General features: G+C 37.4%; 1 long non-coding RNA gene across 1 annotated transcript; it reads left to right on the top strand.

Annotated features, from left to right (window-relative positions):
• The first annotated feature begins 4,920 nt into the window (after positions 1-4,920).
• LOC116509352 lies at positions 4,921-14,656 on the top strand. Its single transcript, XR_004255497.1, has 3 exons — positions 4,921-5,179; positions 6,925-7,001; positions 14,603-14,656. It is a non-coding gene; the product is annotated as an uncharacterized LOC116509352 (long non-coding RNA).
• Positions 14,657-16,476: the final 1,820 nt, after the last annotated feature.

Genomic DNA, 16,476 nt, shown 5'->3' with positions numbered 1-16,476 from the left:
CTCAGAGATCACTAAGGAACACCCCCCATACCACTGTTTAATCATCTGCTCCCCGCCCCCCAATAAAACAACATAGCTAAACATTTTCAAATGTTTCATTTTAATATTGTTCAATTACTTCCAAGGGCTTTACTTCCAGAGGCTTGAAAATCCCTATTTTTCACATAGGCTCTCTTACATTTGTTAATGTACAGTTGGCTTTCTTTCACTAATTGTTAAAAGTTCAATCCTGGGGGTAAAATTAAACCTTGCTTTTTCCGTAGGAGATAAGGGAGGAATATAGAAGAAACAAGGGAGGGAAGGGGTAAGCCACATCCCAACAGGAATGCAAATTCTGAAAATAGATAATTCATCTGAATGCTGGGTGTTCATCTGTCAATTCAGTTTGCATTCCCTTATGAATAAATGCATTACTGTATTTCTGACATTTCTGAATTAAATGGTAATTCAATTCAATTGATAGATTATAAAACCAAAATGGTACAAAAATGGCAGAAATTATGCACAACCAATAAGGTTCTTTTTAAAAAAAATGATTTTGATAATACTGCAGTTTTAGATTCCAAGAATAATGTTTAAGAATGGTATTTGTGTGTTTGTGCATGACAGAAAAAAATCAGTATAACCCTACCATATTTTTTTCTGAGAGGTTGTTGCCTTCCAGGGGAGGATTGGAGGTTGTTGGCCTCCCAAGTCCAACAACAGCTGAAAAGCCATAAATTCAGCAGTACTGTCATATTTTGAAATGTAGTATATTAACTAGCTATAGCAACTCTGGTACTTTGCAGTGAAGGGGGAGATAACTAGTGGTTGGGATTTTCCCTCAGCCCTAATATTCCAGACAAGCTGACTAAAAGAGCAAGCAAATCTAACAATTCTGTCCCATTTTCCTACAAGAATTATTCTTGATTCTTCATAAAAGAAAGACACCGCAATTGATGCCTTTTGATAATGGGCAGGAATGTGTTAGAATATTAATAGCAATTTCTATCTTTGATTTATCATTTCATAAAAACACCATAAGCCTGAATTGATTTCTTTAAAAAAAACAAAAACCTGCAATCCAGAATGGTACTGTCAACCCTGAAACTGACCTGACAGAAGCCATTTTGAAGCTTCACTATTTTTATTGTATAAATAAAAATAGTGCCAGGAATTTGGCTTCTGACTGTCAAACTTTATAAGTAATAAACTATGTATAGTATCCATATATCATGACAATCTATATCAAGGTACTCAAAATATGTTTTTACCCTTTACTAACCTGAGTCCAAAAACATGCCTCAAAATGCTTAAAATTTCCCATTTTTCCCAGAAGCTAAAATTATAGTTATAGTTTGAGATGTCCTTAATTGGAGGTTTATCTGTTTCATCAGGGAATATCTCCCTACCTTTTCAAAGGCAACTGGACTTTCTTTGTTTTTTTCTTGAAGTCATTTCTTTTCTCATCCAAGAAGCTTCTTCAGTTCTGAGGCAATGGTGGAGAATGGAAGGACATTCTCCATTCTCATCTTATTGGGAGAAATAAAGGCCACCCTCCCAAATGGCTGTATCACAGACATTCAAGGGACCAGTCTAGCCCAGGTGGGACCAGCCTCTAGATATTTCTCACTTAATTTTTTTCTTGCTGTATCCTCTGTGTGTCAAATTTTTCTTCCACTTTTAAAATTATCTTTCTCTATGCAAGCCAGATTACCTGAAAGTATAGCAATTTTATTTAGTAATCAATTACTTGACATTTTAAAATAAAGCTCAACACACTGTGTCATTGCAGTTTTACATTTTATGAGCAGGACTTGTTTTGGACAGAAAACATTTGAGAGGTTGACTGTTGTGAATATTCTAAAACAAAATGTTCCTTTCCACAATATGACAATAGCACAATTTGATGAGTGTTGTTAGAAAATGGGAGGGCTGTATATTTTGTTGTAAAACAGTTGCTTTTATTTGAAATTCACCTATGTGGCTGCAAATAATGAAAGAAAAAACAATGAATTACAATGCATTATGAGTATTCTACCTCCTTTTTCAGTAAGTTGTTGAGTGGCAATTGACCATTAAAGAAATAGATGGCAGAATTCCACCTCTTCCAATAACACATATCAGTTTTTATAATTAGCATACCCTGATAAATTCACCCAAGTTGTTATGCCACAAGGAGGTTTGATTTTACGTAATCTGTGAAATTTACAGTTGTGATTTGTAAACTATGTCACCTGTTGTTTCAGGACAGCTCACTAAGCCTTTCTTTTATAATCTGAACTTTAGGATACAGGTGATTTTTTAAGGAAAAATTGAATCATAGGTTGAAATATCTACGAAACAGTGGCTAGATTCACACAGTAATGAATTTGTTTTTTTCTTAGTGCATTATGCATTCATAATGTCTTTGTTTTTTCTTAGTGAATTATGAAGCCAGCATTATGTTTTGTAAATAATGGTTAATGATATAGATTGCTATGCAAATCTAGTTTAATAAAACATAAATAAATAAATGCCTAGTTAAATATTAGTCCTTCCTTCTTATGCACCACTCTTCTAAGCTTTCCAGCAAATGTAGCCCTTTTAATGCTAGGGTGCAATTCAACAGTTTCAAAATGTGTCTTCTGATGCAGCTATTTCCTTCTACGTTGGTATATTGTTTTATATTGAAATTCGCATTATCTTTATTGCTATTTACTAAATAAAAATATCTTCCTATAAGTTTTGAACTAGCTGAGGCAAATAAATGACTAGTTTGCAAAGAGCAGTTCACTAGAGAAAATGAAATAATGAAATTCGACATAATACATGATATTCAAAAGAGGTACCAGAAACTCAATTCAGCAATTTCTTTTCAGGCAAAATACAATGAACAAAGAAAAGTACAGACTTTAGTTTAAAATAATCTTTACAGGTTTGTCCCTCAGCTGAGAAAATGCTTCTAGCTCAGAGCTGTTTGGGCTTCAGTTTGTTTTGTTTTCAGGCCACCCTGGCTTCAGATGCTTTACTCTCAGTACTTAATCTCCCATCATTTGCCAAAGAAAAAAAAATTAACTCCTTAATGGCTGAAAGTTCCCACTAGGAAGCTAAACATTGTATACTGTGTGATCCCAGTTTCAATGCCCAGCGACATTAAGGCTCAATTTCTGGCCTCTGCTTTCAGCATTTCTATCTCTGGGTCATCATATGCTTTCTGAAGAAACAAGACTCCATTCCTAATCTTTCGAAAATAGCCCAGCAACTTTGGAGATGGAAATGTGGTACATCAATGTTTCATACAATATTGCCATTACAATTTTCATTATAATTGTTTCAGGTTGGTATCTTTAAATGTGTTAGTTTTCAGTACTAACATGTTTCTAGTAGGAAACAGAAAATTAACACAAGTCCATTACTGTATGTTTTCGTAAAAACATCCCATTCAGATTTTTCATGATAAACGGATACTTATTTACAATCAGCTGCAGTACAATCAACTATCAACCCTGACTGCTCTTTAGAAGGCCAGATCCTGAAGATGAAACTCAAATACTTTGGCCAACTAATGAGAATGGATTCCAGAGGACGGTAGAGGACAGGAAGACCTGGAGGAATGTTGTCAATGGGGTTGCGATGGGTCAGACACAACTTCACAACTAACAATAACAATAATAACAACAAGCAGTAGGTCTCAATAGGGACTGCAATGAAGATCTAAAGCAAGAACCTAGCCTACAGTAATCCACTTGAACAGTGCTCCCTCAGAATTCATGCAGAGGGTTTCATTTATTTGTGCACCTTTCAATGTAGTATAGTATCCCCAATCACTTATGCATGAGAAATAGCATGAGTTGGAGGAAGGAAAGAATGGGAAAGAAGGAAGAAAGAAGAAAAAAGAGAGGAAAGAAAGGAATGAAAGGAATGAAAGGACAAGACAAGAAAGGAAAAAAGAGGAGGAGGGGAGAAAGGAGAAAGATCTAAAATTAGAACCAGCAACAACCAAAGTCAACAACCACATAAATCATATGAAACAAAATGATGTGTGAACCTGTTCTGAAGCATGGAAAGTAACTTGATAAAGTTTATACCAGAAAAGAAAAAATTGGTAGTGTAGAAAAGTCATATGGAAAAGTCATGTGGCATCCTTCATTTAATGTTGTTCTGCTTATTGTACTTCATTTCCTGCTTAAATAATGAATTCAGCTAGTAATGAAATTGTTATTTCCACAACAATGTCTGGAGCAGTTGATAACATCTCAGCTATGATCCTGTCATTAGGCTCAAATTAAAACCCCAATCAAAGCCCATTCTTCATGTACAGGTATCTTACTGGACATAATTTCAATAGCCAATAGTTTTGCTCAATTAAAATAGAATATCTGGGGATTTGGGAGAATTCTTAATTAAAGGGAACTGAAATCTGGCTTGGTCATCTTTGCTTTGTGGGGCACACACTGCTTTTCCTGAATTAAACATGACAAGCTGTCTTTTGCCCTTTTGCCCTTCATCAAGGATCATGAAAAGCTATAATTGATGATGAACAAGCCTTTATGACCCTCTGCATAGAGGAATAAGCCTTAAACCCCACCTTTCCTAGTGAATAAGCTATAATTAAGGACTAGAGTGAGCATGAAAGTAAAATACCTCCTTTCCTCAAGGTGAGAAATGTAGACACCGGGATGTAGTTAATAAGGAGAAAGAAGTCCAGACAAAACTGCCTTTCTTCTCCCCCAGTTAAGTTGTGGCAATTAGACTGAATGGTAGGCAGCAGAGGAAGTAAATTGCATTCTGGAGACTCCTGCAGAATTTTTTTTTTCTTTAGCAGCCGGAAGGGATTCTCTGTCTGCCAGCTTTTAAATGAAAGATCGGCCACCAGGCCTCAAAAGGGTTAACCAGGTGCTGTGGTTTTTTTTTCCCCTTCCTCCTGGGCTATTTGCAGTGAAACAGTTTCTGGGGAAAGGCTGACCTACCTGCATTCTGGTAGGACTGGCTCAAGTGAGTTACGTTTTACCTCTGTGCTCCCTTTCTGCTTAAAGCAGGAAGGGGCGAGAGGCGGGTGAAGATCAGTTGAGGAGAGAGACAGCCTCTCCATCCCCTTTTTTTGTTGGCATTTGCAGTGGAAGGGATTGATGGCTACTGGGGAGGACATTGAATGGCTTGATCTGCCTGGCAAGTGGACCTATGGAGTTTGCAGGGACGGGCGAATCTTCTTTATCAAGTAGGTTTGGTTTGTGCTTTGTTGTTGCTGTTTTCTGTAGTTCTTCAGGCTGTAAGGATGATTGTTTGAGCTGAATATAACTCAACAAACTCTCATACATTTATTTCAGTTTCTATGCTTTTAGGTTGCTGGTAATCAGATATTATATATAGAAATATTCTCTGAAAAATCAGGATCTCTTTCCAAAACAGAAGAACTAGAGGCAACTACTGTGAGGCATGAATCATCTGGGGAATGTTTATATATGACTTTCTTAGAACTAAATTTGATGAGCCTGTTCATATGTGTCCTTAGAGAGGCAACCTAAAAGTAGATTTTGTTTTTGTTTACATAATCTGAAATAAATCTGATAATGGTTCTCTGTTTTTCTATCCTGCCTTGTTAGTATTTCTAAGCAACCCCCCCTCCCCTTTTTTTAAAGTAGTACTAGATTAGTTCTGAAAAGTTCCTTATCTGGTTTGCTGAACCTGCTGTGTTATCTACCAAGCTAGTGTCAAATAGCCATAAACAATGCTATCCTACACATGGTTGAGTACAAGTAAATTCCACTGATTTCCATGGGGCTTTGTTCCTGATTGGCTATAGGAATGTAACCTAAGAAGCTCAGTTGTGAATCAGGAAATTGCCATTTCAAATCTTGCTCCTGACTCATGAAATGGCTTTATCATTTTCCCCCCTTCAGCTTCTATTCCCCACATCAGTCTTAGAGGGCTCCAACCCAGTGATGGGTTCCGGGCAGTATGCCCCGGTACAGGTGTACCGATGGCAGCTGGGAGCAGTGGCCACCAAAGTGGAACAGCATTTTGGAGGGGCCACCTGCCTGCCCTCGTTCCTTACCTGTATTTAAGCCAACTGGACCATTTGCGCACGCACACATGGCATATGTGCCTGTGTGACCTCTGCTGAGCAGCTGGAGCGTCAGAGGGCAGTGGGTGTGCATTTGTGCGCAGCGTGCGTGCCCGAGGTGGATGCCTGGCTTCATCTCAGCGTACCATTTGCGACAGGATCCGGAACCCACCACTGCTCCAACCCTGCTGAATTTTCAAGGGCTATTAAACTTTGCATTTCAATACTGTTCCCTCTTGTAATGGGTTATATATTGTATATATACCATAGTCTGTTCATACATACACAGGTATATATACCACCCAGAGTCTTTAGTGATAGGAGAGATGTACAGGTCAGATAAATAACTATGTTAACTTCCTTACATCACTAAGAATATGCAAAATATCATGAGCATTTTAAAGCATTGTACAATGACAAAATTACAAATTTTTACAATAGAGGGTAGTAGGATAAAGTCTTCCAGTTTCTAATTTTGGCAGTTATGTTTTCCTTCCCCCTATTTGACTCTCTCTTCCAATATTCTGTTCCCTAAGAGATTGCTCAACTATCATTGGTTGGGTGTTTTTCTCCCCCTTAAATATACCGTTGGCAGTTCTTCAAACTTTGAGCAACCTTGTTTATAGATGATACTGTTTTTGCTACATAGAGATGCAATTTGGAGAATCTCTTTCTGTGTGTATGTCTCTTGCCTTGTTGATATAAGTACATGTGTGTGATGTACATTTTTGGAAAAAGTAACAAAATTTAAAAAGGGATTATGATGAATAGTTGGTATAACCTTTGTTCTTAGCGATAAGCATTCTGTGCTAAGATGGAGGGCAATTGTTCTTGATCTTTGAAATTGAAAATGATGATATTCCATACATTTCAAATACTTTGTTTGGACTTGCTTATAGTGATGAAACAAAATCTACTTGCTGGACTCATCCAGGAAGTGGCTATTCCATCCAGAGTGGGCACTTTTCCTGGCCAGGTAAGAAAAAACTAGCCTTTTATTACCGTGCATTATACCATTCATTATAATAATGGCTGGCATTTGCTATTGCACAGTTTTCCTCACTTGCTGTTCATAATAAAACATCTCTTGACTTGTTTCAGTCTGGTGCCACACAGATGCATTGCTCCTCAGATTCCTTTTCCCCAGCCATGGGTGACTGGCATACTAAGGGAAACTTCAGTTTGAGAAAAGCTGCTGTTCGCTAATGTTCTGGTTGAGAATCGCATTCAAAATACCGTATTTTTCAGAGTGTAAGATCCACCTTCCCCCCCAAAAAAGAGGGTGAAAATCTGAGTGCATCTTATACATTGAATACAGCATTTTTGGCCTCCTGAAACCCTGCCCCCTTTACAAAAATGGATGTGCATAGCCTCTAGGACACGTGCAAAGTGCTCTGGGGGCTGGAGAGGGCAAAAACAAGTGAAAAATTGACTGGGTGTTTTTGCTTGCTTTTGTGCCCCACCCCTCAGCCCCCAGGAGTGCTTTGCAGGCCTATCAAACTCTCTGCATGCCCCCCTTTTACGAAAAACGAGGTATGCAGAGGGTTTGGGAGGTCTGCAGAGTGCAAAAACTTTTTTTAAAATTTACCTCTTCAAAATCTTGGTGCGTCTTATGCTATGAAAAATACAGTAATTTCCAAAACTCATGTGTGAATGTCAGGCTGGACTGATCAATATTATTTTGGTGGATGCCAGGTTTTAATGCTATGCAACAGGGAACTATATTTTTTCCCTCTGTTGATATTCATCCTTTTGCAAATATCTCTGACAGGCCTCATCAGTTACCAGTGAATAGTGAAAAATATCAAGTGACAGACAAGACCACTTATTCTCTCTGTTTCTGATATCCTCCTTTTTCCCCTTTTCACTCCATTTTTTTCTCATTCCTTTTCCTTGCTTCCTCATCACAAGCCACCAATGAAACATATTTCTTTTGCTCAGAAGTCTGAAGTGATTACTAGAACAAAACTTTTGAAATTGGGACTAGGACAAAAGTAACCCTAGTGCTCCAACTTTTATACTATTAACTATAAACTGAAGAAGAATATGTACAGGTACTCCTCGACTTAGGACCACAATCGAGCCCAAATGTTATGCTGCTAAGTGAGAGGGTTAAGTGAATTTTGCCTCATTTTTACAATCTTTCTTGCTAAAGTTGACTGCAGTCGTTAAGTTAGTAACATGTTTGTTAAGTGAATCTGGCTTCCCCATTGACTTTGCTTGCCAAAAGGTTGCAAGAAGGATATTGTATGACCCCAGGACACTGCAACCATCCTAAATATGGGTCAATTGCCAAGCATCTGAATTCTGATTATGTGATCATGGAGATGTTGCAGCAGTCGTAAGTATGAACAAAGTCATGAATTACTTTTTTCAATTCCATTGTAACTTCAAACCGTCATGAAATGAACTGTGGTAAGTTGAAGACCACCTGTTTGAGATTTATAGAACCAAGTAGAGTTTCTTTCATGGTGGTATTTGAAGCCATATTTAAATTATTAAGTTATATTTTGCAGAGAAGTCATCTTGATGATTGGTCATTTGAGGGCATGTCTGTTTTGTCCCAGTTAACCAGCTCCTGCAATCTACATTCCACTCAAGGAGTTGAACTGGGGGATTTCAATTTCCATATCTCAGATGAATACTAAGCTTAGCTAGCTAGCTAGTTAAATATTTAACAATATAACATCAGTGTTCTGACCGAGGCGTCCCAAGAGCATGAAGCAAACTCCCTGTCTCAACAAAAAAAACCCTTTTATTAATTTACTGTGAATTCTGCTCATTCACATCCAGCAAAGTCTTTCAAGGGAGAATTTACAGTCACAGATTTTATCTGGCTTGGAGAGCTGACATGCCGATACCTGCAAATACCTAGAGCCGAGGTGGCGCAGTGGTTAAATGCAGCACTGCAGGCTACTTCAGCTGACTGCAGTTCTGCAGTTCGGCTGTTCAAATCTCACCGGCTCAGGGTTGACTCAGCCTTCCATCCTTCCGAGGTGGGTAAAATGAGGACCCGGATTGTTGTTGGGGGCAATATGCTGACTCTGTAAACCGCTTAGAGAGGGCTGAAAGCCCTATGAAGCGGTATATAAGTCTAACTGCTATTGCTATTGCAAACTTCACTCCCCTTTCACTCCTCTTTTATTTCCTCTGGGAGGGGCCATTCATCTTCCACCTGTGGCTTTACTATCAAGTTGACCCCTATTCTTTAGCTGTTCCCTTCATCTGGCAACTCTGCACATGCACACACTGGGAACAGGCTCCAACTGTTTGTCTGCCTCACTGATGTCTGACTCTAAAGGCAGCTGATAACTGACATATGGCTCTGGCCCCCTCTCTGTCTCTGATACTGAGCCCTCATCAGAGCCTTCCCCAGACTCCAGGACTGGCCCATGTTCCTCCCCAACCTCCTCACTTTTTGATTCTGCTGCTATCTTTGCTGGCCGCTGGCGGGCCACAACAACCAGAACATTGTGACTAAAAACATAGTGAATACAGACCAGCTAAAGAGACTATAAGAATCACAGTATGAATACATAATCAAAATCATTGCCTTGTTATCCCTTTTAGACTAAAGTTTGATTAAGCATTCTTTATATAGTCTGAGCACCAGGATATTGCAATTTACTATTCCAGAATATCAGAAGATTTTTTTAAAAAAGTTCAAATCATCAATTTTGGACAGTATCTGGCACTTTGAACTTTGCCAGATGCTTTACACTATATTTATAAGAATATGGGGTTACGCAGGTCAGTTCAGAAGCCATTGCATCAGTGCAGAATTGCATCAGTGCAGAAGCCATTTCATGAGTCAGGAGCAAGATTTGAAATGGCAATTTCCTGATTCACAACTGAGCTTCTTAGGTTACATTCCTATAGCCAATCAGGAACAAAGCCCCATGGAAATCAGTGGAATTTCAGTTTATAGTTAATAGTATAAAAGTTGGAGCACTAGGGTTACTTTTGTCCTAGTTCCAATTTCAAAAGTTTTGTTCTAGTAATCACTTCAGACTTCTGAGCAAAAGAAATATGTTTCATTGGTGGCTTGTGATGAGGAAGCAAGGAAAAGGAATGAGAAACGGAGTGAAAAGGGGAAAAAGGAGGATATCAGAGAGAATAAGTGGTCTTGTCCATCACTTGATGTTTTTCACTATTCATTGGTAACTGATGAGGCCTGTCAGAGATAATATTTGCAAAAGGATGAGCATCAACAGAGGGAAAAAATATAGTTCCCTGTTGCATAGCATTAAAACCTGGCATCCACCAAAATAATATTGATCAGTCCAGCCTGACATTCACACATGAGTTTTGGAAATTACTGTATTTTTCAGAGCATAAGACGCACCAAGATTTTGAAGAGGTAAATTTTAAAAAAAGTTTTTGCACTCTGCAGACCTCCCAAACCCTCTGCATACCTCGTTGTAATCTAGTGATTACTAGAACAAAACTTTTGAAATTGGGACTAGGACAAAAGTAACCCTAGTGCTCCAACTTTTATACTATTAACTATAAACTGAAATTCCACTGATTTCCATGGGGCTTTGTTCCTGATTGACTATAGGAATGTAACCTAAGAAGCTCAGTTGTGAATCAGGAAATTGCCATTTCAAATCTTGCTCCTGACTCATGAAATGGCTTTATCATTTTCCCCCCTTCAGCTTCTATTCCCCACATCAGACTTAGAGGGCTCCAACCCAGTGGTGGGTTATAGCAGGCTATACAATAATGCTCAGCATTTCAGATTTGAAGGCAAAAGGATGCTTTGAAAACATGGGAGTGCACTTGTACCATTCATCTATAGCTCCTTGATTTAATAGCAGCATGGTCACAGAAAATACGTTTGGGATTTTAGGGTAGAAGTCTATATTAATACTTTGTTTACAAGATTGTTCAATTTTTTTCAGAAGTGTATTGGTCACTATCAGCTTTGAAGCATTGAATGTACTAAGGAAACAGATAGCATGTTAAAATACACATTCCACTCACAAATGGAAACAAATGTTTTCATGACCTTTGGAATACTTTGCAATGGCAAACATTTTAAAGTCATCTTCAGTGTCTGGAACTTAGTGTATTGAGTTCAAGTTATAAGAGCAGATAGATATGAGACAAAGCTGACAGCAAATAAATATTTCTAGTCTCTGTGACAATTCTGAGTGCACAACTTGCAAATATGAATGTGAAGATGAATTCTGCATTCAATTATACCACCCTACTGAAGAAAAGATTTCTGTAAATATAAATTGGGAAACCTAAAATGCTCTCATTGTTACCATCTGGCCCCCTTTCTCCCTTTGTAACTACTGTCATTTAAGGAACTCCAACCACATCTATGGGTTTTCCTTCTTTTTTGTTTTCATAAGAATGGCATTAGCTTCACTATTCAATGATTTACAACATTTGGCTCTAGATCATCCAGTAAATTTGAGTGGGAATTTGAAGACATTCACTCTAGTTCCCAAATCCCTGATAGCTACAATCCCATATGAAAAACCATAAGTTACAGTAATATGCTATACACATTCGTTTTAAATATCTGCTGTGCTCAGGAATGTAGACAGAGAGCTAAACACTGAGCATTTGAAGTTTATTCCCAGAGCAGTCCTGTTTATTAACGTGTTAAGAGGAAACACAAAGTTAAGAGGAAAAATGGAAGAAAAGCATCCAAAACTTAATTAAGGAACATTCTCCCCACAGAAGCAAGTATGTCAGTGAGTTCAGCTTCAAGTGTACAGTAAGCATGATAAGAAAGAGTATAGTACCAAGCTTCACTGAAGCGTCTATGCTCTTCAGAGCCAGCTATCTATACTCTGGAGTGGCATGAACATCTGTTCGTATTTTAATCAAGATGTTAGTTGAATGTTTCTTTTGATTATCTGTGGTTCTTGCATTGACATCTTCCAAATAACTTGTAATAGCTTGAGCATTCTCAACTTTGCAGTACCTTCACATCTGGACTATAATGGTAGTGGAAATGACCTTGGGAGACACAAGGAAGACCTGCAGCTTAGACAATGTCTGAAGGAGGGATGTCAGGTATAGAAAGCATCTCAGAAAGGACCCTCCTTAGTTTTCAGTAGAATAAAAGGGAGAGGAAAAGTAATTGCATAATTGCAAGATACTGTTACTGTAACTTTCCAATAAAATAGTCTTAGTACTCATGCTTTGTGCTTCTTGTTTTGAAGGGTTGACATAGAACCAGTTTGCTATCCAAAAATGCAAAATATAGTAAGAAAAAAATAGGGAATTTGCTGTGTAATTCTGATAGTCAAGCTGTATGTGTTTTGGGAGGGGAAAATATGAAGATGAATTCACTTCAGGTGCAATTTCCTGAGAGGCAACATTCCGCATAGCAGAAAATCAGGTTTATAATTAAAAGTCAGAGAGTTGTTAGGAAGGCCTCTTTCATCAAGGATCTCACTGTCCTACCAGGATTTACTCATGGATCTCCAGGTTTGCTCTTGATTGTAGACCCAAATTTTTGCAGGTGAGATAGATTAACGCGATTCAGGCAAGCTACATTTACCATTTTGGATTTCAGTTGGCAATTTGTGTGAAAATGGGGTAGAATGGAAGGCAGATATTGCAAAATCCAAATTTTCCTGCAGATTACATTTAAAGTGCAGAAATGATTGTTACCCTTGCTTCTTTAAAAAAATGTTAACATTCTTTTATTGTTTCATCTATTAAATTACATTTATCAACTTCTCAAACCAGCAAACAGCTGGGCTTTGTATTTTCAGAAATAGAAATTTTTTCCAGAATGTCTTTGTCTCTAGGATGAAGGTTAAATTTTTATAAATAAAAAACCAGAAGGTTGCTTATTTATTTTCTCAGTAAACTCCATATTAGGCTTAAATTGCAGATATCACAGCTACAATAATTTGATCTAATTTTTGAAAGTGTGATTTCTTTCCTCATTCTTCTTTTATCCTGATGATACCTTTTGAAGCTTGCACAGTCCTTTGTCCATTTCATTTGGTTTGAATAAGCTATTGTCCTTGTATGGGTTTTGCTTCATTCTTATCTCAAAATCAAAAGGTGTACTTTTTAGAACACCCCCCCCCCCAATAATCAGAAATCCATCACAGCAATTGGTGTCCAAAATGTCTATCTGCCATACTCAGAATTTATTTGGCTTTTATACAGTTTTAACAAGCAAAGCAAAAGCAGGGGTAGCAACAGCATCTTATTGGTACATTTTATTTGTCAATATCTAAGACCATCCCAAGCAAGGTAGAAGCCTCACATAACACAACAGTTCCTGGTACTACCTGGTTCTCATAAACAGTTGAGGTCATCGGTCACTGAGATCATGGAGGCTTGCTGCGCATGTCTGTACGTAACCTTTCCTCTCTACTCACATCTGGTTCTGCTAATTAGGTGAGCTCATAGGTATTAGTAACCAGCTACTGAGATCGTGGCATTTTTACTGCACATGTCTTTACGTAACCCTTCCTCTATTCCTACACTGGTCCAGCTGAGGTCCTTTCCTCGGTGATTGGACAGGGCAGTTAAGATGATGCAGACTGAGCAATCTTTTCTCTCCTCTTTCTTTGTATACTACAATTGGTGATAAATAAAATGCTTCTTGGCAACAGGTAAGGAAAGGAGGCAGGCAACAATATACAGAGACCAAATCAGGCTAGGGAATGTGTTTTATTGGCATTGTCAAAATGATAAATGATTGTGAATTTGATTAGACTGGTATCTCTAATAAGATGGGATATTGAACTTGATCAGGCAGCTTTCAAAGCCCCAAGGGCTGGGAGCTCCTTGAAAGCTAATATTTTCTCTAAAGGATTGGTGGACAGAAAAGGCTTGATTTCTTATTTTAAGAAAACCTACCCTGGTGTACTGGGAAAAAGGAATCAAATCCATATACATCTGCAGGTAGCAACTAAGATTAAACTAGAATTGCAAATGCATTATTACTATCTGCCAAAAGTACTTGTGCTCTTAGCTCTTGGCCTTATGACTAAGATCAATATATATATTATCATATATTGCCTGAATAATTCATATTTTGTTAATGTTCTACATGCTGTGGATATTGCCTAGAATTGTTTGTGATGTATTTAGATAAAGTTATCCTCAAACTGATTAAATTGATTATATGTGCATTCCTATAAACAATGTCTCACTCTGATTTAACACACAAACACACACACACACACACACACACACACACACACACACGAACATACCTTTAGGATTTCCTAGTGGTTGTACATCCATATACTGTATGAGCCAGGTCTGATCCTGATTAACTTTTCTTTTTCATCACTTCCTGCACAATTTTCAGTTTCACTTACTATGTAACAGTTGTATAATAATTCATTTTGCACTCATTTTAATATGCAATTTATGGTTTGGGGATTCTGATCCTTAAATTTTGTTGTCTGGTTTGACTAACATGAATAGAAAGATGTAGCAAAACATAATAAACAATTTTCTATGACACCCATTGAAAAATGTGTTTCTAAAAAAAAATTGTTTCTCAAATTTCATTAATAATAGCTTGGAACAGAAAAAATTTCTAGTGCTAATAGGTTAATGGTATCATTGTTTCTTCAGATATGCCCAAAGGCTGGGAAATGGACACCACCTCAATGGGAACTACTTTTTTCATCAAGTAAGTTGCTAATATTTAGAATAAATCAAAATGATAATTGGCTTTATTCAATTAAAAGCATTGGGGGTGAGTTGTTCCTGGGAGTGGAAATTAGGGGAAGTGGCTGCTTGGAAAGGGATTGCACTCAACCTAAAGGAATCAATAATCCAAAATTGTAGTTGAAAGCCACAGGGGCTTGCTGGTGATATGTACATCTACTACTGAGTCGTGGGCATGTTAGTGAATGTTTTAACTATATTGTAGTTTGCAAAATACTACAAGGTAAGTACTATCTAAGACCAAGATCCCCAGGTATCACTGTCTCTCAAAGGATACCTTCCTTTTTTCTGCTACAATCCTTGCAGATCAAGCTTTTTAGGCTCTAAGCCTAAAATTGCAAATTGAAGAATGGCAAATTGAAGATGTGTGGACTTTAACTTACAACCAGCATGGTTGAGAAACACTGTTTTTTAAAAAAATATTTGAATTAAAAAATGAAAGCTGGCTTCTGTAAAACTATGGAGTATACTCTCCTCCAGTATTATTGGTTTTGTTTTGTTTTAAATAGTATCAAAAGTCCAGATGTCTGTTACAGCAAAACTACCTGGGAGGCACCTGTTGGGAAGGTGATCCCTATTAAGCAAGAAATTAAAACAAGCGCTCTTAAAATATTTATATGATAAAGTTTATAAAAAGAAATTACAAGACCTATCCACATTTAGAAAGTAATGTTTTCTTCTACCTGGATTACATATACAGTTATTTCATGCTATAATGCAGCTCTCTCTCCAAATATAAAACAGATAATGTATAAATATAAAATGTGAGAGGACCCTTTATAAATCTGTGGGTCTGTGGACATTTCTAGGATGAAATATTAGCCAGCATTTGCTTCTCGAAGCAGTTGTGTATTGAGTTGTGTACAGTTGTTGAAACTGTATTTGATTTTTATTCACTGTTGCCACCAATATTCAAAACAGTTTGCAGTATTGCACTGAGTTTTGCTTTTTATTTTTAATTTTATGAGCAGTGGTACTGTATAAGTGGCATTGAATAAGTATTTTTAAACTGTATACTAAAATTAGCATAGCTAATTATAATAATAGTTAAAATAAAAATTTTGAATTAAGCACACCAAACAGGATTTCTCAACAGTAGAGCTAGAAATGATTTTCTGTAATTGACAGGCTGTTCATTGTGAAAGACAGGCTGCTAGACTACATAGATCCCTGAGATAATCTTCTGATACTTAAGATCTTCTGATCTTCTGATACTTGATCTTCTGGTACTTAAGATACACCTACAGAGGAGCACCTAACACTCTGATGCTTGATTATTGTGCTGTGAATGGGTGGTATAAAAAAATGAATATTTTGCAGTGGATAAGTATCTACTGTGTGCTATTGTAACAAATCTGTTGTTATAAACTGAGCTCAGCCTGTAATCTCAAAGCCATTGTTTAACCAGATCAGGTGACATTTTGCATTAAATAAATGGTGGATGCAATGAACAGAATAGTTGTAATTGTGTTGGATTCATAACACAATTGTCTTGGATGGAGTTGTATCTCTGAATCAAAGCCAAAGATATGCAGTTATACTCATTGTGGTTCAAGTAGACTATTAACCATTAGTCACCATTCTGTTCTGGAACACAGATCAAATTACCAATGCTTATGTTTAAAGTCCTCTAGGGTTTGATTTGTTCTTTCTCTCTTCCCCCTCTCCTCCCCCCTCCCCCATTACACATCTATGCTCAGTATTTTTAAAGTCTATAATCATCGAAATGAGAAATAAGAATCCACATACACAGCTGTATTATTATGTGTAGACAGCCT

This window comes from Thamnophis elegans, chromosome 5 (assembly GCF_009769535.1).
Source record: "Thamnophis elegans isolate rThaEle1 chromosome 5, rThaEle1.pri, whole genome shotgun sequence".
In the NCBI taxonomy this organism is placed as follows: domain Eukaryota; kingdom Metazoa; phylum Chordata; class Lepidosauria; order Squamata; family Colubridae; genus Thamnophis; species Thamnophis elegans.
The sequence above is the reverse complement of the archived record's forward strand: the minus strand, read 5'-3'. Positions and strand labels throughout refer to the sequence as shown.